At 53.1% G+C, this 16,648-nt stretch overlaps 51 non-coding genes across 51 annotated transcripts; 30 read left to right on the top strand and 21 right to left on the bottom strand.

Moving 5' to 3' along the window:
* Window positions 1-279: 279 nt before the first annotated feature.
* On the bottom strand, window positions 280-352 carry Trnar-acg (transfer RNA arginine (anticodon ACG)). Its single transcript has one exon. It is a non-coding gene; the product is annotated as a tRNA-Arg (tRNA).
* A 378-nt stretch (window positions 353-730) lies between these two features.
* On the top strand, window positions 731-822 carry Trnai-uau (transfer RNA isoleucine (anticodon UAU)). Its single transcript is given in 2 exon segments — window positions 731-768; window positions 787-822. It is a non-coding gene; the product is annotated as a tRNA-Ile (tRNA).
* A 107-nt stretch (window positions 823-929) lies between these two features.
* Window positions 930-1,001, top strand: Trnad-guc (transfer RNA aspartic acid (anticodon GUC)). The gene has a single exon. It is a non-coding gene; the product is annotated as a tRNA-Asp (tRNA).
* A 107-nt stretch (window positions 1,002-1,108) lies between these two features.
* On the top strand, window positions 1,109-1,180 carry Trnad-guc (transfer RNA aspartic acid (anticodon GUC)). Its single transcript has one exon. It is a non-coding gene; the product is annotated as a tRNA-Asp (tRNA).
* Window positions 1,181-1,784: 604 nt separating this feature from the next.
* Trnar-acg (transfer RNA arginine (anticodon ACG)) lies at window positions 1,785-1,857 on the bottom strand. Its single transcript has one exon. It is a non-coding gene; the product is annotated as a tRNA-Arg (tRNA).
* Window positions 1,858-2,235: 378 nt separating this feature from the next.
* Trnai-uau (transfer RNA isoleucine (anticodon UAU)) lies at window positions 2,236-2,327 on the top strand. Its single transcript is given in 2 exon segments — window positions 2,236-2,273; window positions 2,292-2,327. It is a non-coding gene; the product is annotated as a tRNA-Ile (tRNA).
* A 107-nt stretch (window positions 2,328-2,434) lies between these two features.
* Window positions 2,435-2,506, top strand: Trnad-guc (transfer RNA aspartic acid (anticodon GUC)). The gene has a single exon. It is a non-coding gene; the product is annotated as a tRNA-Asp (tRNA).
* A 107-nt stretch (window positions 2,507-2,613) lies between these two features.
* On the top strand, window positions 2,614-2,685 carry Trnad-guc (transfer RNA aspartic acid (anticodon GUC)). Its single transcript has one exon. It is a non-coding gene; the product is annotated as a tRNA-Asp (tRNA).
* Window positions 2,686-3,289: 604 nt separating this feature from the next.
* On the bottom strand, window positions 3,290-3,362 carry Trnar-acg (transfer RNA arginine (anticodon ACG)). Its single transcript has one exon. It is a non-coding gene; the product is annotated as a tRNA-Arg (tRNA).
* Window positions 3,363-3,740: 378 nt separating this feature from the next.
* On the top strand, window positions 3,741-3,832 carry Trnai-uau (transfer RNA isoleucine (anticodon UAU)). Its single transcript is given in 2 exon segments — window positions 3,741-3,778; window positions 3,797-3,832. It is a non-coding gene; the product is annotated as a tRNA-Ile (tRNA).
* A 107-nt stretch (window positions 3,833-3,939) lies between these two features.
* Window positions 3,940-4,011, top strand: Trnad-guc (transfer RNA aspartic acid (anticodon GUC)). Its single transcript has one exon. It is a non-coding gene; the product is annotated as a tRNA-Asp (tRNA).
* A 245-nt stretch (window positions 4,012-4,256) lies between these two features.
* Trnam-cau (transfer RNA methionine (anticodon CAU)) lies at window positions 4,257-4,328 on the bottom strand. The gene has a single exon. It is a non-coding gene; the product is annotated as a tRNA-Met (tRNA).
* Window positions 4,329-4,615: 287 nt separating this feature from the next.
* Window positions 4,616-4,688, bottom strand: Trnar-acg (transfer RNA arginine (anticodon ACG)). Its single transcript has one exon. It is a non-coding gene; the product is annotated as a tRNA-Arg (tRNA).
* A 378-nt stretch (window positions 4,689-5,066) lies between these two features.
* Trnai-uau (transfer RNA isoleucine (anticodon UAU)) lies at window positions 5,067-5,158 on the top strand. The gene is given in 2 exon segments: window positions 5,067-5,104; window positions 5,123-5,158. It is a non-coding gene; the product is annotated as a tRNA-Ile (tRNA).
* A 107-nt stretch (window positions 5,159-5,265) lies between these two features.
* Trnad-guc (transfer RNA aspartic acid (anticodon GUC)) lies at window positions 5,266-5,337 on the top strand. The gene has a single exon. It is a non-coding gene; the product is annotated as a tRNA-Asp (tRNA).
* Window positions 5,338-5,444: 107 nt separating this feature from the next.
* Trnad-guc (transfer RNA aspartic acid (anticodon GUC)) lies at window positions 5,445-5,516 on the top strand. Its single transcript has one exon. It is a non-coding gene; the product is annotated as a tRNA-Asp (tRNA).
* A 245-nt stretch (window positions 5,517-5,761) lies between these two features.
* On the bottom strand, window positions 5,762-5,833 carry Trnam-cau (transfer RNA methionine (anticodon CAU)). The gene has a single exon. It is a non-coding gene; the product is annotated as a tRNA-Met (tRNA).
* Window positions 5,834-6,120: 287 nt separating this feature from the next.
* On the bottom strand, window positions 6,121-6,193 carry Trnar-acg (transfer RNA arginine (anticodon ACG)). Its single transcript has one exon. It is a non-coding gene; the product is annotated as a tRNA-Arg (tRNA).
* A 378-nt stretch (window positions 6,194-6,571) lies between these two features.
* Window positions 6,572-6,663, top strand: Trnai-uau (transfer RNA isoleucine (anticodon UAU)). The gene is given in 2 exon segments: window positions 6,572-6,609; window positions 6,628-6,663. It is a non-coding gene; the product is annotated as a tRNA-Ile (tRNA).
* A 107-nt stretch (window positions 6,664-6,770) lies between these two features.
* On the top strand, window positions 6,771-6,842 carry Trnad-guc (transfer RNA aspartic acid (anticodon GUC)). Its single transcript has one exon. It is a non-coding gene; the product is annotated as a tRNA-Asp (tRNA).
* A 107-nt stretch (window positions 6,843-6,949) lies between these two features.
* Trnad-guc (transfer RNA aspartic acid (anticodon GUC)) lies at window positions 6,950-7,021 on the top strand. Its single transcript has one exon. It is a non-coding gene; the product is annotated as a tRNA-Asp (tRNA).
* Window positions 7,022-7,266: 245 nt separating this feature from the next.
* On the bottom strand, window positions 7,267-7,338 carry Trnam-cau (transfer RNA methionine (anticodon CAU)). Its single transcript has one exon. It is a non-coding gene; the product is annotated as a tRNA-Met (tRNA).
* A 287-nt stretch (window positions 7,339-7,625) lies between these two features.
* On the bottom strand, window positions 7,626-7,698 carry Trnar-acg (transfer RNA arginine (anticodon ACG)). Its single transcript has one exon. It is a non-coding gene; the product is annotated as a tRNA-Arg (tRNA).
* A 378-nt stretch (window positions 7,699-8,076) lies between these two features.
* Trnai-uau (transfer RNA isoleucine (anticodon UAU)) lies at window positions 8,077-8,168 on the top strand. Its single transcript is given in 2 exon segments — window positions 8,077-8,114; window positions 8,133-8,168. It is a non-coding gene; the product is annotated as a tRNA-Ile (tRNA).
* Window positions 8,169-8,275: 107 nt separating this feature from the next.
* On the top strand, window positions 8,276-8,347 carry Trnad-guc (transfer RNA aspartic acid (anticodon GUC)). Its single transcript has one exon. It is a non-coding gene; the product is annotated as a tRNA-Asp (tRNA).
* Window positions 8,348-8,454: 107 nt separating this feature from the next.
* Window positions 8,455-8,526, top strand: Trnad-guc (transfer RNA aspartic acid (anticodon GUC)). Its single transcript has one exon. It is a non-coding gene; the product is annotated as a tRNA-Asp (tRNA).
* Window positions 8,527-8,771: 245 nt separating this feature from the next.
* On the bottom strand, window positions 8,772-8,843 carry Trnam-cau (transfer RNA methionine (anticodon CAU)). The gene has a single exon. It is a non-coding gene; the product is annotated as a tRNA-Met (tRNA).
* Window positions 8,844-9,130: 287 nt separating this feature from the next.
* Window positions 9,131-9,203, bottom strand: Trnar-acg (transfer RNA arginine (anticodon ACG)). The gene has a single exon. It is a non-coding gene; the product is annotated as a tRNA-Arg (tRNA).
* A 378-nt stretch (window positions 9,204-9,581) lies between these two features.
* On the top strand, window positions 9,582-9,673 carry Trnai-uau (transfer RNA isoleucine (anticodon UAU)). Its single transcript is given in 2 exon segments — window positions 9,582-9,619; window positions 9,638-9,673. It is a non-coding gene; the product is annotated as a tRNA-Ile (tRNA).
* Window positions 9,674-9,780: 107 nt separating this feature from the next.
* Window positions 9,781-9,852, top strand: Trnad-guc (transfer RNA aspartic acid (anticodon GUC)). Its single transcript has one exon. It is a non-coding gene; the product is annotated as a tRNA-Asp (tRNA).
* A 107-nt stretch (window positions 9,853-9,959) lies between these two features.
* Window positions 9,960-10,031, top strand: Trnad-guc (transfer RNA aspartic acid (anticodon GUC)). Its single transcript has one exon. It is a non-coding gene; the product is annotated as a tRNA-Asp (tRNA).
* Window positions 10,032-10,276: 245 nt separating this feature from the next.
* Trnam-cau (transfer RNA methionine (anticodon CAU)) lies at window positions 10,277-10,348 on the bottom strand. Its single transcript has one exon. It is a non-coding gene; the product is annotated as a tRNA-Met (tRNA).
* A 287-nt stretch (window positions 10,349-10,635) lies between these two features.
* Trnar-acg (transfer RNA arginine (anticodon ACG)) lies at window positions 10,636-10,708 on the bottom strand. The gene has a single exon. It is a non-coding gene; the product is annotated as a tRNA-Arg (tRNA).
* Window positions 10,709-11,086: 378 nt separating this feature from the next.
* On the top strand, window positions 11,087-11,178 carry Trnai-uau (transfer RNA isoleucine (anticodon UAU)). Its single transcript is given in 2 exon segments — window positions 11,087-11,124; window positions 11,143-11,178. It is a non-coding gene; the product is annotated as a tRNA-Ile (tRNA).
* A 107-nt stretch (window positions 11,179-11,285) lies between these two features.
* Trnad-guc (transfer RNA aspartic acid (anticodon GUC)) lies at window positions 11,286-11,357 on the top strand. The gene has a single exon. It is a non-coding gene; the product is annotated as a tRNA-Asp (tRNA).
* A 245-nt stretch (window positions 11,358-11,602) lies between these two features.
* Window positions 11,603-11,674, bottom strand: Trnam-cau (transfer RNA methionine (anticodon CAU)). Its single transcript has one exon. It is a non-coding gene; the product is annotated as a tRNA-Met (tRNA).
* Window positions 11,675-11,961: 287 nt separating this feature from the next.
* On the bottom strand, window positions 11,962-12,034 carry Trnar-acg (transfer RNA arginine (anticodon ACG)). The gene has a single exon. It is a non-coding gene; the product is annotated as a tRNA-Arg (tRNA).
* Window positions 12,035-12,412: 378 nt separating this feature from the next.
* Trnai-uau (transfer RNA isoleucine (anticodon UAU)) lies at window positions 12,413-12,504 on the top strand. Its single transcript is given in 2 exon segments — window positions 12,413-12,450; window positions 12,469-12,504. It is a non-coding gene; the product is annotated as a tRNA-Ile (tRNA).
* A 107-nt stretch (window positions 12,505-12,611) lies between these two features.
* Window positions 12,612-12,683, top strand: Trnad-guc (transfer RNA aspartic acid (anticodon GUC)). The gene has a single exon. It is a non-coding gene; the product is annotated as a tRNA-Asp (tRNA).
* A 245-nt stretch (window positions 12,684-12,928) lies between these two features.
* Window positions 12,929-13,000, bottom strand: Trnam-cau (transfer RNA methionine (anticodon CAU)). Its single transcript has one exon. It is a non-coding gene; the product is annotated as a tRNA-Met (tRNA).
* Window positions 13,001-13,287: 287 nt separating this feature from the next.
* On the bottom strand, window positions 13,288-13,360 carry Trnar-acg (transfer RNA arginine (anticodon ACG)). Its single transcript has one exon. It is a non-coding gene; the product is annotated as a tRNA-Arg (tRNA).
* Window positions 13,361-13,738: 378 nt separating this feature from the next.
* On the top strand, window positions 13,739-13,830 carry Trnai-uau (transfer RNA isoleucine (anticodon UAU)). The gene is given in 2 exon segments: window positions 13,739-13,776; window positions 13,795-13,830. It is a non-coding gene; the product is annotated as a tRNA-Ile (tRNA).
* Window positions 13,831-13,937: 107 nt separating this feature from the next.
* On the top strand, window positions 13,938-14,009 carry Trnad-guc (transfer RNA aspartic acid (anticodon GUC)). The gene has a single exon. It is a non-coding gene; the product is annotated as a tRNA-Asp (tRNA).
* Window positions 14,010-14,116: 107 nt separating this feature from the next.
* Trnad-guc (transfer RNA aspartic acid (anticodon GUC)) lies at window positions 14,117-14,188 on the top strand. The gene has a single exon. It is a non-coding gene; the product is annotated as a tRNA-Asp (tRNA).
* A 245-nt stretch (window positions 14,189-14,433) lies between these two features.
* Trnam-cau (transfer RNA methionine (anticodon CAU)) lies at window positions 14,434-14,505 on the bottom strand. Its single transcript has one exon. It is a non-coding gene; the product is annotated as a tRNA-Met (tRNA).
* A 287-nt stretch (window positions 14,506-14,792) lies between these two features.
* Window positions 14,793-14,865, bottom strand: Trnar-acg (transfer RNA arginine (anticodon ACG)). The gene has a single exon. It is a non-coding gene; the product is annotated as a tRNA-Arg (tRNA).
* A 378-nt stretch (window positions 14,866-15,243) lies between these two features.
* On the top strand, window positions 15,244-15,335 carry Trnai-uau (transfer RNA isoleucine (anticodon UAU)). Its single transcript is given in 2 exon segments — window positions 15,244-15,281; window positions 15,300-15,335. It is a non-coding gene; the product is annotated as a tRNA-Ile (tRNA).
* A 107-nt stretch (window positions 15,336-15,442) lies between these two features.
* Window positions 15,443-15,514, top strand: Trnad-guc (transfer RNA aspartic acid (anticodon GUC)). Its single transcript has one exon. It is a non-coding gene; the product is annotated as a tRNA-Asp (tRNA).
* A 107-nt stretch (window positions 15,515-15,621) lies between these two features.
* Window positions 15,622-15,693, top strand: Trnad-guc (transfer RNA aspartic acid (anticodon GUC)). Its single transcript has one exon. It is a non-coding gene; the product is annotated as a tRNA-Asp (tRNA).
* A 245-nt stretch (window positions 15,694-15,938) lies between these two features.
* Trnam-cau (transfer RNA methionine (anticodon CAU)) lies at window positions 15,939-16,010 on the bottom strand. Its single transcript has one exon. It is a non-coding gene; the product is annotated as a tRNA-Met (tRNA).
* A 287-nt stretch (window positions 16,011-16,297) lies between these two features.
* Trnar-acg (transfer RNA arginine (anticodon ACG)) lies at window positions 16,298-16,370 on the bottom strand. The gene has a single exon. It is a non-coding gene; the product is annotated as a tRNA-Arg (tRNA).
* Window positions 16,371-16,648: the final 278 nt, after the last annotated feature.

The raw sequence follows: 16,648 nt of genomic DNA, 5'->3' as shown, positions 1-16,648 counted from the left end.
TTGCGCCGGCTCTGCGCCACGTGACGTGGGACACTTGGAAAGTGTTGTCTGCGTCGCTTTCACACGCCTGTATTTAATTGCGTATCATCTCCTACAGCTCTCAGCTTGACTTGTCTCGACTTTGCTCGACTGACGCTACGCTGACGCTTGCAGGCAGCGATATTTACCACGATCGACTCGACATGCAGCTGCGAGATGCACAGGAGCAACAAAGCACTCCACGATGCGGCGACATACGAAATCCACTGGCCAGCTACGCGTCGGCAACTAACAAAATGCCGACCCTGCCAGGATTCGAACCTGGAATCTTCTGATCCGTAGTCAGACGCGTTATCCGTTGCGCCACAGGGCCAGTGGCAGCATTTCTTTCTACGAGACAAGTGCAATTCGCTAAGAAACGTGTTCTCCATGGCTGAGCAAGCTCCCAAGGAAGGTACCTCTCGTCCAGCTGCGTGGCCGCAGTGCGCCTGCAGAGCTTAGAGCTTGCCACGCATCTGCTCTCGCTGTTCGACAGGTAGCAGAAGGCAAGGCGCGCGTTTTCCCGCGTTTTCTCGACGACCAGAGCCGGTTGATGTGCATGTAAGCGTAGCATATGAAACAAGAATAGCACGAAGCATTGGTAGTCAGGTGCCAAAGTCGCAGTATGGCATCAGGTGGCGATCGTATGTTTCTGTGGCCACCACTGGTTTGCAGCAAAGTGAATACCGCTAACTGAGAGCACTGTGTTGTAGCCCCAGTGGCGCAATTGGTTAGCGCACGGTACTTATAAGGCAGTAGCCGTGAGCAATGCCGGGGTTGTGAGTTCGAGCCTCACCTGGGGCATACTTTTATTTCTTAGCAGCTGTCTCTGACAGCAACAGGAGGCTAGGTTTGAGATGTATCAGCTATTTGAGTAACATAATTGTGCATTCGAGACGCTAGCTGCGTCTTCCTCGGTAGTATAGTGGTTAGTATCCCCGCCTGTCACGCGGGAGACCGGGGTTCGATTCCCCGCCGGGGAGGCACATCCGATTTTTAATTGCTGCTCTATCACTCGCCGAACTTAGTGTAGGACGTTTGCGGCTACTAGCACCATATCTCTCGCACACAGGCATGTGTGTACAGCGCATCCTCGGTAGTATAGTGGTTAGTATCCCCGCCTGTCACGCGGGAGACCGGGGTTCGATTCCCCGCCGGGGAGATGCGATTTTTATCTCACAAACCTGTTCGAGTGTTGCGCGTATGGGGGTCGTAAGAGCATTAACTTTGCGATCGTGGAGTGTAGTTGGTGCGAAATCTTAAAAAATGCTACATCTTAGGAAGTGGTTCTCGCATTCTTCACACTTCAGAATTACGGGGTTTGCTGTTAACGCTGAATCAAAGCACCCCAGCCGACGCTGTGGGCGTAATAATCGAGCTCGACACAGTCCGCAAAAGAAATAATTTTAGCAGAGCGTGGTTTCGATACACGGACCTCTGGGTTATGGGCCCAGCACGCTTCCTCTGCGCCACTCTGCTGGCTGCGGTTGCGCCGGCTCTGCGCCACGTGACGTGGGACACTTGGAAAGTGTTGTCTGCGTCGCTTTCACACGCCTGTATTTAATTGCGTATCATCTCCTACAGCTCTCAGCTTGACTTGTCTCGACTTTGCTCGACTGACGCTACGCTGACGCTTGCAGGCAGCGATATTTACCACGATCGACTCGACATGCAGCTGCGAGATGCACAGGAGCAACAAAGCACTCCACGATGCGGCGACATACGAAATCCACTGGCCAGCTACGCGTCGGCAACTAACAAAATGCCGACCCTGCCAGGATTCGAACCTGGAATCTTCTGATCCGTAGTCAGACGCGTTATCCGTTGCGCCACAGGGCCAGTGGCAGCATTTCTTTCTACGAGACAAGTGCAATTCGCTAAGAAACGTGTTCTCCATGGCTGAGCAAGCTCCCAAGGAAGGTACCTCTCGTCCAGCTGCGTGGCCGCAGTGCGCCTGCAGAGCTTAGAGCTTGCCACGCATCTGCTCTCGCTGTTCGACAGGTAGCAGAAGGCAAGGCGCGCGTTTTCCCGCGTTTTCTCGACGACCAGAGCCGGTTGATGTGCATGTAAGCGTAGCATATGAAACAAGAATAGCACGAAGCATTGGTAGTCAGGTGCCAAAGTCGCAGTATGGCATCAGGTGGCGATCGTATGTTTCTGTGGCCACCACTGGTTTGCAGCAAAGTGAATACCGCTAACTGAGAGCACTGTGTTGTAGCCCCAGTGGCGCAATTGGTTAGCGCACGGTACTTATAAGGCAGTAGCCGTGAGCAATGCCGGGGTTGTGAGTTCGAGCCTCACCTGGGGCATACTTTTATTTCTTAGCAGCTGTCTCTGACAGCAACAGGAGGCTAGGTTTGAGATGTATCAGCTATTTGAGTAACATAATTGTGCATTCGAGACGCTAGCTGCGTCTTCCTCGGTAGTATAGTGGTTAGTATCCCCGCCTGTCACGCGGGAGACCGGGGTTCGATTCCCCGCCGGGGAGGCACATCCGATTTTTAATTGCTGCTCTATCACTCGCCGAACTTAGTGTAGGACGTTTGCGGCTACTAGCACCATATCTCTCGCACACAGGCATGTGTGTACAGCGCATCCTCGGTAGTATAGTGGTTAGTATCCCCGCCTGTCACGCGGGAGACCGGGGTTCGATTCCCCGCCGGGGAGATGCGATTTTTATCTCACAAACCTGTTCGAGTGTTGCGCGTATGGGGGTCGTAAGAGCATTAACTTTGCGATCGTGGAGTGTAGTTGGTGCGAAATCTTAAAAAATGCTACATCTTAGGAAGTGGTTCTCGCATTCTTCACACTTCAGAATTACGGGGTTTGCTGTTAACGCTGAATCAAAGCACCCCAGCCGACGCTGTGGGCGTAATAATCGAGCTCGACACAGTCCGCAAAAGAAATAATTTTAGCAGAGCGTGGTTTCGATACACGGACCTCTGGGTTATGGGCCCAGCACGCTTCCTCTGCGCCACTCTGCTGGCTGCGGTTGCGCCGGCTCTGCGCCACGTGACGTGGGACACTTGGAAAGTGTTGTCTGCGTCGCTTTCACACGCCTGTATTTAATTGCGTATCATCTCCTACAGCTCTCAGCTTGACTTGTCTCGACTTTGCTCGACTGACGCTACGCTGACGCTTGCAGGCAGCGATATTTACCACGATCGACTCGACATGCAGCTGCGAGATGCACAGGAGCAACAAAGCACTCCACGATGCGGCGACATACGAAATCCACTGGCCAGCTACGCGTCGGCAACTAACAAAATGCCGACCCTGCCAGGATTCGAACCTGGAATCTTCTGATCCGTAGTCAGACGCGTTATCCGTTGCGCCACAGGGCCAGTGGCAGCATTTCTTTCTACGAGACAAGTGCAATTCGCTAAGAAACGTGTTCTCCATGGCTGAGCAAGCTCCCAAGGAAGGTACCTCTCGTCCAGCTGCGTGGCCGCAGTGCGCCTGCAGAGCTTAGAGCTTGCCACGCATCTGCTCTCGCTGTTCGACAGGTAGCAGAAGGCAAGGCGCGCGTTTTCCCGCGTTTTCTCGACGACCAGAGCCGGTTGATGTGCATGTAAGCGTAGCATATGAAACAAGAATAGCACGAAGCATTGGTAGTCAGGTGCCAAAGTCGCAGTATGGCATCAGGTGGCGATCGTATGTTTCTGTGGCCACCACTGGTTTGCAGCAAAGTGAATACCGCTAACTGAGAGCACTGTGTTGTAGCCCCAGTGGCGCAATTGGTTAGCGCACGGTACTTATAAGGCAGTAGCCGTGAGCAATGCCGGGGTTGTGAGTTCGAGCCTCACCTGGGGCATACTTTTAATTCTTAGCAGCTGTCTCTGACAGCAACAGGAGGCTAGGTTTGAGATGTATCAGCTATTTGAGTAACATAATTGTGCATTCGAGACGCTAGCTGCGTCTTCCTCGGTAGTATAGTGGTTAGTATCCCCGCCTGTCACGCGGGAGACCTGGGTTCGATTCCCCGCCGGGGAGATGCGATTTTTATCTCACAAACCTGTTCGAGTGTTGCGCGTATGGGGGTCGTAAGAGCATTAACTTTGCGATCGTGGAGTGTAGTTGGTGCGAAATCTTAAAAAATGCTACATCTTAGGAAGTGGTTCTCGCATTCTTCACACTTCAGAATTACGGGGTTTGCTGTTAACGCTGAATCAAAGCACCCCAGCCGACGCTGTGGGCGTAATAATCGAGCTCGACACAGTCCGCAAAAGAAATAATTTTAGCAGAGCGTGGTTTCGATCCACGGACCTCTGGGTTATGGGCCCAGCACGCTTCCACTGCGCCACTCTGCTGGCTGGGGTTGCGCCGGCTCTGCGCCACGTGACGTGGGACACTTGGAAAGTGTTGTCTGCGTCGCTTTCACACGCCTGTATTTAATTGCGTATCATCTCCTACAGCTCTCAGCTTGACTTGTCTCGACTTTGCTCGACTGACGCTACGCTGACGCTTGCAGGCAGCGATATTTACCACGATCGACTCGACATGCAGCTGCGAGATGCACAGGAGCAACAAAGCACTCCACGATGCGGCGACATACGAAATCCACTGGCCAGCTACGCGTCGGCAACTAACAAAATGCCGACCCTGCCAGGATTCGAACCTGGAATCTTCTGATCCGTAGTCAGACGCGTTATCCGTTGCGCCACAGGGCCAGTGGCAGCATTTCTTTCTACGAGACAAGTGCAATTCGCTAAGAAACGTGTTCTCCATGGCTGAGCAAGCTCCCAAGGAAGGTACCTCTCGTCCAGCTGCGTGGCCGCAGTGCGCCTGCAGAGCTTAGAGCTTGCCACGCATCTGCTCTCGCTGTTCGACAGGTAGCAGAAGGCAAGGCGCGCGTTTTCCCGCGTTTTCTCGACGACCAGAGCCGGTTGATGTGCATGTAAGCGTAGCATATGAAACAAGAATAGCACGAAGCATTGGTAGTCAGGTGCCAAAGTCGCAGTATGGCATCAGGTGGCGATCGTATGTTTCTGTGGCCACCACTGGTTTGCAGCAAAGTGAATACCGCTAACTGAGAGCACTGTGTTGTAGCCCCAGTGGCGCAATTGGTTAGCGCACGGTACTTATAAGGCAGTAGCCGTGAGCAATGCCGGGGTTGTGAGTTCGAGCCTCACCTGGGGCATACTTTTATTTCTTAGCAGCTGTCTCTGACAGCAACAGGAGGCTAGGTTTGAGATGTATCAGCTATTTGAGTAACATAATTGTGCATTCGAGACGCTAGCTGCGTCTTCCTCGGTAGTATAGTGGTTAGTATCCCCGCCTGTCACGCGGGAGACCGGGGTTCGATTCCCCGCCGGGGAGGCACATCCGATTTTTAATTGCTGCTCTATCACTCGCCGAACTTAGTGTAGGACGTTTGCGGCTACTAGCACCATATCTCTCGCACACAGGCATGTGTGTACAGCGCATCCTCGGTAGTATAGTGGTTAGTATCCCCGCCTGTCACGCGGGAGACCGGAGTTCGATTCCCCGCCGGGGAGATGCGATTTTTATCTCACAAACCTGTTCGAGTGTTGCGCGTATGGGGGTCGTAAGAGCATTAACTTTGCGATCGTGGAGTGTAGTTGGTGCGAAATCTTAAAAAATGCTACATCTTAGGAAGTGGTTCTCGCATTCTTCACACTTCAGAATTACGGGGTTTGCTGTTAACGCTGAATCAAAGCACCCCAGCCGACGCTGTGGGCGTAATAATCGAGCTCGACACAGTCCGCAAAAGAAATAATTTTAGCAGAGCGTGGTTTCGATCCACGGACCTCTGGGTTATGGGCCCAGCACGCTTCCACTGCGCCACTCTGCTGGCTGGGGTTGCGCCGGCTCTGCGCCACGTGACGTGGGACACTTGGAAAGTGTCGTCTGCGTCGCTTTCACACGCCTGTATTTAATTGCGTATCATCTCCTACAGCTCTCAGCTTGACTTGTCTCGACTTTGCTCGACTGACGCTACGCTGACGCTTGCAGGCAGCGATATTTACCACGATCGACTCGACATGCAGCTGCGAGATGCACAGGAGCAACAAGGCACTCCACGATGCGGCGACATACGAAATCCACTGGCCAGCTACGCGTCGGCAACTAACAAAATGCCGACCCTGCCAGGATTCGAACCTGGAATCTTCTAATCCGTAGTCAGACGCGTTATCCGTTGCGCCACAGGGCCAGTGGCAGCATTTCTTTCTACGAGACAAGTGCAATTCGCTAAGAAACGTGTTCTCCATGGCTGAGCAAGCTCCCAAGGAAGGTACCTCTCGTCCAGCTGCGTGGCCGCAGTGCGCCTGCAGAGCTTAGAGCTTGCCACGCATCTGCTCTCGCTGTTCGACAGGTAGCAGAAGGCAAGGCGCGCGTTTTCCCGCGTTTTCTCGACGACCAGAGCCGGTTGATGTGCATGTAAGCGTAGCATATGAAACAAGAATAGCACGAAGCATTGGTAGTCAGGTGCCAAAGTCGCAGTATGGCATCAGGTGGCGATCGTATGTTTCTGTGGCCACCACTGGTTTGCAGCAAAGTGAATACCGCTAACTGAGAGCACTGTGTTGTAGCCCCAGTGGCGCAATTGGTTAGCGCACGGTACTTATAAGGCAGTAGCCGTGAGCAATGCCGGGGTTGTGAGTTCGAGCCTCACCTGGGGCATACTTTTATTTCTTAGCAGCTGTCTCTGACAGCAACAGGAGGCTAGGTTTGAGATGTATCAGCTATTTGAGTAACATAATTGTGCATTCGAGACGCTAGCTGCGTCTTCCTCGGTAGTATAGTGGTTAGTATCCCCGCCTGTCACGCGGGAGACCGGGGTTCGATTCCCCGCCGGGGAGGCACATCCGATTTTTAATTGCTGCTCTATCACTCGCCGAACTTAGTGTAGGACGTTTGCGGCTACTAGCACCATATCTCTCGCACACAGGCATGTGTATACAGCGCATCCTCGGTAGTATAGTGGTTAGTATCCCCGCCTGTCACGCGGGAGACCGGAGTTCGATTCCCCGCCGGGGAGATGCGATTTTTATCTCACAAACCTGTTCGAGTGTTGCGCGTATGGGGGTCGTAAGAGCATTAACTTTGCGATCGTGGAGTGTAGTTGGTGCGAAATCTTAAAAAATGCTACATCTTAGGAAGTGGTTCTCGCATTCTTCACACTTCAGAATTACGGGGTTTGCTGTTAACGCTGAATCAAAGCACCCCAGCCGACGCTGTGGGCGTAATAATCGAGCTCGACACAGTCCGCAAAAGAAATAATTTTAGCAGAGCGTGGTTTCGATCCACGGACCTCTGGGTTATGGGCCCAGCACGCTTCCACTGCGCCACTCTGCTGGCTGGGGTTGCGCCGGCTCTGCGCCACGTGACGTGGGACACTTGGAAAGTGTCGTCTGCGTCGCTTTCACACGCCTGTATTTAATTGCGTATCATCTCCTACAGCTCTCAGCTTGACTTGTCTCGACTTTGCTCGACTGACGCTACGCTGACGCTTGCAGGCAGCGATATTTACCACGATCGACTCGACATGCAGCTGCGAGATGCACAGGAGCAACAAGGCACTCCACGATGCGGCGACATACGAAATCCACTGGCCAGCTACGCGTCGGCAACTAACAAAATGCCGACCCTGCCAGGATTCGAACCTGGAATCTTCTAATCCGTAGTCAGACGCGTTATCCGTTGCGCCACAGGGCCAGTGGCAGCATTTCTTTCTACGAGACAAGTGCAATTCGCTAAGAAACGTGTTCTCCATGGCTGAGCAAGCTCCCAAGGAAGGTACCTCTCGTCCAGCTGCGTGGCCGCAGTGCGCCTGCAGAGCTTAGAGCTTGCCACGCATCTGCTCTCGCTGTTCGACAGGTAGCAGAAGGCAAGGCGCGCGTTTTCCCGCGTTTTCTCGACGACCAGAGCCGGTTGATGTGCATGTAAGCGTAGCATATGAAACAAGAATAGCACGAAGCATTGGTAGTCAGGTGCCAAAGTCGCAGTATGGCATCAGGTGGCGATCGTATGTTTCTGTGGCCACCACTGGTTTGCAGCAAAGTGAATACCGCTAACTGAGAGCACTGTGTTGTAGCCCCAGTGGCGCAATTGGTTAGCGCACGGTACTTATAAGGCAGTAGCCGTGAGCAATGCCGGGGTTGTGAGTTCGAGCCTCACCTGGGGCATACTTTTATTTCTTAGCAGCTGTCTCTGACAGCAACAGGAGGCTAGGTTTGAGATGTATCAGCTATTTGAGTAACATAATTGTGCATTCGAGACGCTAGCTGCGTCTTCCTCGGTAGTATAGTGGTTAGTATCCCCGCCTGTCACGCGGGAGACCGGGGTTCGATTCCCCGCCGGGGAGGCACATCCGATTTTTAATTGCTGCTCTATCACTCGCCGAACTTAGTGTAGGACGTTTGCGGCTACTAGCACCATATCTCTCGCACACAGGCATGTGTGTACAGCGCATCCTCGGTAGTATAGTGGTTAGTATCCCCGCCTGTCACGCGGGAGACCGGAGTTCGATTCCCCGCCGGGGAGATGCGATTTTTATCTCACAAACCTGTTCGAGTGTTGCGCGTATGGGGGTCGTAAGAGCATTAACTTTGCGATCGTGGAGTGTAGTTGGTGCGAAATCTTAAAAAATGCTACATCTTAGGAAGTGGTTCTCGCATTCTTCACACTTCAGAATTACGGGGTTTGCTGTTAACGCTGAATCAAAGCACCCCAGCCGACGCTGTGGGCGTAATAATCGAGCTCGACACAGTCCGCAAAAGAAATAATTTTAGCAGAGCGTGGTTTCGATCCACGGACCTCTGGGTTATGGGCCCAGCACGCTTCCACTGCGCCACTCTGCTGGCTGGGGTTGCGCCGGCTCTGCGCCACGTGACGTGGGACACTTGGAAAGTGTCGTCTGCGTCGCTTTCACACGCCTGTATTTAATTGCGTATCATCTCCTACAGCTCTCAGCTTGACTTGTCTCGACTTTGCTCGACTGACGCTACGCTGACGCTTGCAGGCAGCGATATTTACCACGATCGACTCGACATGCAGCTGCGAGATGCACAGGAGCAACAAAGCACTCCACGATGCGGCGACATACGAAATCCACTGGCCAGCTACGCGTCGGCAACTAACAAAATGCCGACCCTGCCAGGATTCGAACCTGGAATCTTCTGATCCGTAGTCAGACGCGTTATCCGTTGCGCCACAGGGCCAGTGGCAGCATTTCTTTCTACGAGACAAGTGCAATTCGCTAAGAAACGTGTTCTCCATGGCTGAGCAAGCTCCCAAGGAAGGTACCTCTCGTCCAGCTGCGTGGCCGCAGTGCGCCTGCAGAGCTTAGAGCTTGCCACGCATCTGCTCTCGCTGTTCGACAGGTAGCAGAAGGCAAGGCGCGCGTTTTCCCGCGTTTTCTCGACGACCAGAGCCGGTTGATGTGCATGTAAGCGTAGCATATGAAACAAGAATAGCACGAAGCATTGGTAGTCAGGTGCCAAAGTCGCAGTATGGCATCAGGTGGCGATCGTATGTTTCTGTGGCCACCACTGGTTTGCAGCAAAGTGAATACCGCTAACTGACAGCACTGTGTTGTAGCCCCAGTGGCGCAATTGGTTAGCGCACGGTACTTATAAGGCAGTAGCCGTGAGCAATGCCGGGGTTGTGAGTTCGAGCCTCACCTCGGGCATACTTTTAATTCTTAGCAGCTGTCTCTGACAGCAACAGGAGGCTAGGTTTGAGATGTATCAGCTATTTGAGTAACATAATTGTGCATTCGAGACGCTAGCTGCGTCTTCCTCGGTAGTATAGTGGTTAGTATCCCCGCCTGTCACGCGGGAGACCGGGGTTCGATTCCCCGCCGGGGAGGCACATCCGATTTTTAATTGCTGCTCTATCACTCGCCGAACTTAGTGTAGGACGTTTGCGGCTACTAGCACCATATCTCTCGCACACAGGCATGTGTGTACAGCGCATCCTCGGTAGTATAGTGGTTAGTATCCCCGCCTGTCACGCGGGAGACCGGAGTTCGATTCCCCGCCGGGGAGATGCGATTTTTATCTCACAAACCTGTTCGAGTGTTGCGCGTATGGGGGTCGTAAGAGCATTAACTTTGCGATCGTGGAGTGTAGTTGGTGCGAAATCTTAAAAAATGCTACATCTTAGGAAGTGGTTCTCGCATTCTTCACACTTCAGAATTACGGGGTTTGCTGTTAACGCTGAATCAAAGCACCCCAGCCGACGCTGTGGGCGTAATAATCGAGCTCGACACAGTCCGCAAAAGAAATAATTTTAGCAGAGCGTGGTTTCGATCCACGGACCTCTGGGTTATGGGCCCAGCACGCTTCCACTGCGCCACTCTGCTGGCTGGGGTTGCGCCGGCTCTGCGCCACGTGACGTGGGACACTTGGAAAGTGTCGTCTGCGTCGCTTTCACACGCCTGTATTTAATTGCGTATCATCTCCTACAGCTCTCAGCTTGACTTGTCTCGACTTTGCTCGACTGACGCTACGCTGACGCTTGCAGGCAGCGATATTTACCACGATCGACTCGACATGCAGCTGCGAGATGCACAGGAGCAACAAAGCACTCCACGATGCGGCGACATACGAAATCCACTGGCCAGCTACGCGTCGGCAACTAACAAAATGCCGACCCTGCCAGGATTCGAACCTGGAATCTTCTAATCCGTAGTCAGACGCGTTATCCGTTGCGCCACAGGGCCAGTGGCAGCATTTCTTTCTACGAGACAAGTGCAATTCGCTAAGAAACGTGTTCTCCATGGCTGAGCAAGCTCCCAAGGAAGGTACCTCTCGTCCAGCTGCGTGGCCGCAGTGCGCCTGCAGAGCTTAGAGCTTGCCACGCATCTGCTCTCGCTGTTCGACAGGTAGCAGAAGGCAAGGCGCGCGTTTTCCCGCGTTTTCTCGACGACCAGAGCCGGTTGATGTGCATGTAAGCGTAGCATATGAAACAAGAATAGCACGAAGCATTGGTAGTCAGGTGCCAAAGTCGCAGTATGGCATCAGGTGGCGATCGTATGTTTCTGTGGCCACCACTGGTTTGCAGCAAAGTGAATACCGCTAACTGAGAGCACTGTGTTGTAGCCCCAGTGGCGCAATTGGTTAGCGCACGGTACTTATAAGGCAGTAGCCGTGAGCAATGCCGGGGTTGTGAGTTCGAGCCTCACCTCGGGCATACTTTTAATTCTTAGCAGCTGTCTCTGACAGCAACAGGAGGCTAGGTTTGAGATGTATCAGCTATTTGAGTAACATAATTGTGCATTCGAGACGCTAGCTGCGTCTTCCTCGGTAGTATAGTGGTTAGTATCCCCGCCTGTCACGCGGGAGACCGGGGTTCGATTCCCCGCCGGGGAGATGCGATTTTTATCTCACAAACCTGTTCGAGTGTTGCGCGTATGGGGGTCGTAAGAGCATAAACTTTGCGATCGTGGAGTGTAGTTGGTGCGAAATCTTAAAAAATGCTACATCTTAGGAAGTGGTTCTCGCATTCTTCACACTTCAGAATTACGGGGTTTGCTGTTAACGCTGAATCAAAGCACCCCAGCCGACGCTGTGGGCGTAATAATCGAGCTCGACACAGTCCGCAAAAGAAATAATTTTAGCAGAGCGTGGTTTCGATCCACGGACCTCTGGGTTATGGGCCCAGCACGCTTCCACTGCGCCACTCTGCTGGCTGGGGTTGCGCCGGCTCTGCGCCACGTGACGTGGGACACTTGGAAAGTGTTGTCTGCGTCGCTTTCACACGCCTGTATTTAATTGCGTATCATCTCCTACAGCTCTCAGCTTGACTTGTCTCGACTTTGCTCGACTGACGCTACGCTGACGCTTGCAGGCAGCGATATTTACCACGATCGAGTCGACATGCAGCTGCGAGATGCACAGGAGCAACAAAGCACTCCACGATGCGGCGACATACGAAATCCACTGGCCAGCTACGCGTCGGCAACTAACAAAATGCCGACCCTGCCAGGATTCGAACCTGGAATCTTCTGATCCGTAGTCAGACGCGTTATCCGTTGCGCCACAGGGCCAGTGGCAGCATTTCTTTCTACGAGACAAGTGCAATTCGCTAAGAAACGTGTTCTCCATGGCTGAGCAAGCTCCCAAGGAAGGTACCTCTCGTCCAGCTGCGTGGCCGCAGTGCGCCTGCAGAGCTTAGAGCTTGCCACGCATCTGCTCTCGCTGTTCGACAGGTAGCAGAAGGCAAGGCGCGCGTTTTCCCGCGTTTTCTCGACGACCAGAGCCGGTTGATGTGCATGTAAGCGTAGCATATGAAACAAGAATAGCACGAAGCATTGGTAGTCAGGTGCCAAAGTCGCAGTATGGCATCAGGTGGCGATCGTATGTTTCTGTGGCCACCACTGGTTTGCAGCAAAGTGAATACCGCTAACTGAGAGCACTGTGTTGTAGCCCCAGTGGCGCAATTGGTTAGCGCACGGTACTTATAAGGCAGTAGCCGTGAGCAATGCCGGGGTTGTGAGTTCGAGCCTCACCTGGGGCATACTTTTAATTCTTAGCAGCTGTCTCTGACAGCAACAGGAGGCTAGGTTTGAGATGTATCAGCTATTTGAGTAACATAATTGTGCATTCGAGACGCTAGCTGCGTCTTCCTCGGTAGTATAGTGGTTAGTATCCCCGCCTGTCACGCGGGAGACCTGGGTTCGATTCCCCGCCGGGGAGATGCGATTTTTATCTCACAAACCTGTTCGAGTGTTGCGCGTATGGGGGTCGTAAGAGCATTAACTTTGCGATCGTGGAGTGTAGTTGGTGCGAAATCTTAAAAAATGCTACATCTTAGGAAGTGGTTCTCGCATTCTTCACACTTCAGAATTACGGGGTTTGCTGTTAACGCTGAATCAAAGCACCCCAGCCGACGCTGTGGGCGTAATAATCGAGCTCGACACAGTCCGCAAAAGAAATAATTTTAGCAGAGCGTGGTTTCGATCCACGGACCTCTGGGTTATGGGCCCAGCACGCTTCCACTGCGCCACTCTGCTGGCTGGGGTTGCGCCGGCTCTGCGCCACGTGACGTGGGACACTTGGAAAGTGTTGTCTGCGTCGCTTTCACACGCCTGTATTTAATTGCGTATCATCTCCTACAGCTCTCAGCTTGACTTGTCTCGACTTTGCTCGACTGACGCTACGCTGACGCTTGCAGGCAGCGATATTTACCACGATCGACTCGACATGCAGCTGCGAGATGCACAGGAGCAACAAAGCACTCCACGATGCGGCGACATACGAAATCCACTGGCCAGCTACGCGTCGGCAACTAACAAAATGCCGACCCTGCCAGGATTCGAACCTGGAATCTTCTGATCCGTAGTCAGACGCGTTATCCGTTGCGCCACAGGGCCAGTGGCAGCATTTCTTTCTACGAGACAAGTGCAATTCGCTAAGAAACGTGTTCTCCATGGCTGAGCAAGCTCCCAAGGAAGGTACCTCTCGTCCAGCTGCGTGGCCGCAGTGCGCCTGCAGAGCTTAGAGCTTGCCACGCATCTGCTCTCGCTGTTCGACAGGTAGCAGAAGGCAAGGCGCGCGTTTTCCCGCGTTTTCTCGACGACCAGAGCCGGTTGATGTGCATGTAAGCGTAGCATATGAAACAAGAATAGCACGAAGCATTGGTAGTCAGGTGCCAAAGTCGCAGTATGGCATCAGGTGGCGATCGTATGTTTCTGTGGCCACCACTGGTTTGCAGCAAAGTGAATACCGCTAACTGAGAGCACTGTGTTGTAGCCCCAGTGGCGCAATTGGTTAGCGCACGGTACTTATAAGGCAGTAGCCGTGAGCAATGCCGGGGTTGTGAGTTCGAGCCTCACCTGGGGCATACTTTTATTTCTTAGCAGCTGTCTCTGACAGCAACAGGAGGCTAGGTTTGAGATGTATCAGCTATTTGAGTAACATAATTGTGCATTCGAGACGCTAGCTGCGTCTTCCTCGGTAGTATAGTGGTTAGTATCCCCGCCTGTCACGCGGGAGACCGGGGTTCGATTCCCCGCCGGGGAGGCACATCCGATTTTTAATTGCTGCTCTATCACTCGCCGAACTTAGTGTAGGACGTTTGCGGCTACTAGCACCATATCTCTCGCACACAGGCATGTGTGTACAGCGCATCCTCGGTAGTATAGTGGTTAGTATCCCCGCCTGTCACGCGGGAGACCGGAGTTCGATTCCCCGCCGGGGAGATGCGATTTTTATCTCACAAACCTGTTCGAGTGTTGCGCGTATGGGGGTCGTAAGAGCATTAACTTTGCGATCGTGGAGTGTAGTTGGTGCGAAATCTTAAAAAATGCTACATCTTAGGAAGTGGTTCTCGCATTCTTCACACTTCAGAATTACGGGGTTTGCTGTTAACGCTGAATCAAAGCACCCCAGCCGACGCTGTGGGCGTAATAATCGAGCTCGACACAGTCCGCAAAAGAAATAATTTTAGCAGAGCGTGGTTTCGATCCACGGACCTCTGGGTTATGGGCCCAGCACGCTTCCACTGCGCCACTCTGCTGGCTGGGGTTGCGCCGGCTCTGCGCCACGTGACGTGGGACACTTGGAAAGTGTCGTCTGCGTCGCTTTCACACGCCTGTATTTAATTGCGTATCATCTCCTACAGCTCTCAGCTTGACTTGTCTCGACTTTGCTCGACTGACGCTACGCTGACGCTTGCAGGCAGCGATATTTACCACGATCGACTCGACATGCAGCTGCGAGATGCACAGGAGCAACAAGGCACTCCACGATGCGGCGACATACGAAATCCACTGGCCAGCTACGCGTCGGCAACTAACAAAATGCCGACCCTGCCAGGATTCGAACCTGGAATCTTCTAATCCGTAGTCAGACGCGTTATCCGTTGCGCCACAGGGCCAGTGGCAGCATTTCTTTCTACGAGACAAGTGCAATTCGCTAAGAAACGTGTTCTCCATGGCTGAGCAAGCTCCCAAGGAAGGTACCTCTCGTCCAGCTGCGTGGCCGCAGTGCGCCTGCAGAGCTTAGAGCTTGCCACGCATCTGCTCTCGCTGTTCGACAGGTAGCAGAAGGCAAGGCGCGCGTTTTCCCGCGTTTTCTCGACGACCAGAGCCGGTTGATGTGCATGTAAGCGTAGCATATGAAACAAGAATAGCACGAAGCATTGGTAGTCAGGTGCCAAAGTCGCAGTATGGCATCAGGTGGCGATCGTATGTTTCTGTGGCCACCACTGGTTTGCAGCAAAGTGAATACCGCTAACTGAGAGCACTGTGTTGTAGCCCCAGTGGCGCAATTGGTTAGCGCACGGTACTTATAAGGCAGTAGCCGTGAGCAATGCCGGGGTTGTGAGTTCGAGCCTCACCTCGGGCATACTTTTATTTCTTAGCAGCTGTCTCTGACAGCAACAGGAGGCTAGGTTTGAGATGTATCAGCTATTTGAGTAACATAATTGTGCATTCGAGACGCTAGCTGCGTCTTCCTCGGTAGTATAGTGGTTAGTATCCCCGCCTGTCACGCGGGAGACCGGGGTTCGATTCCCCGCCGGGGAGGCACATCCGATTTTTAATTGCTGCTCTATCACTCGCCGAACTTAGTGTAGGACGTTTGCGGCTACTAGCACCATATCTCTCGCACACAGGCATGTGTGTACAGCGCATCCTCGGTAGTATAGTGGTTAGTATCCCCGCCTGTCACGCGGGAGACCGGAGTTCGATTCCCCGCCGGGGAGATGCGATTTTTATCTCACAAACCTGTTCGAGTGTTGCGCGTATGGGGGTCGTAAGAGCATTAACTTTGCGATCGTGGAGTGTAGTTGGTGCGAAATCTTAAAAAATGCTACATCTTAGGAAGTGGTTCTCGCATTCTTCACACTTCAGAATTACGGGGTTTGCTGTTAACGCTGAATCAAAGCACCCCAGCCGACGCTGTGGGCGTAATAATCGAGCTCGACACAGTCCGCAAAAGAAATAATTTTAGCAGAGCGTGGTTTCGATCCACGGACCTCTGGGTTATGGGCCCAGCACGCTTCCACTGCGCCACTCTGCTGGCTGGGGTTGCGCCGGCTCTGCGCCACGTGACGTGGGACACTTGGAAAGTGTCGTCTGCGTCGCTTTCACACGCCTGTATTTAATTGCGTATCATCTCCTACAGCTCTCAGCTTGACTTGTCTCGACTTTGCTCGACTGACGCTACGCTGACGCTTGCAGGCAGCGATATTTACCACGATCGACTCGACATGCAGCTGCGAGATGCACAGGAGCAACAAGGCACTCCACGATGCGGCGACATACGAAATCCACTGGCCAGCTACGCGTCGGCAACTAACAAAATGCCGACCCTGCCAGGATTCGAACCTGGAATCTTCTAATCCGTAGTCAGACGCGTTATCCGTTGCGCCACAGGGCCAGTGGCAGCATTTCTTTCTACGAGACAAGTGCAATTCGCTAAGAAACGTGTTCTCCATGGCTGAGCAAGCTCCCAAGGAAGGTACCTCTCGTCCAGCTGCGTGGCCGCAGTGCGCCTGCAGAGCTTAGAGCTTGCCACGCATCTGCTCTCGCTGTTCGACAGGTAGCAGAAGGCAAGGCGCGCGTTTTCCCGCGTTTTCTCGACGACCAGAGCCGGTTGATGTGCATGTAAGCGTAGCATATGAAACAAGAATAGCACGAAGCATTGGTAGTCAGGTG

Source organism: Schistocerca serialis, chromosome 9 (genome assembly GCF_023864345.2).
Source record: "Schistocerca serialis cubense isolate TAMUIC-IGC-003099 chromosome 9, iqSchSeri2.2, whole genome shotgun sequence".
Taxonomy (NCBI): domain Eukaryota; kingdom Metazoa; phylum Arthropoda; class Insecta; order Orthoptera; family Acrididae; genus Schistocerca; species Schistocerca serialis.
This window is presented reverse-complemented; position numbering and strand designations above follow the sequence as displayed.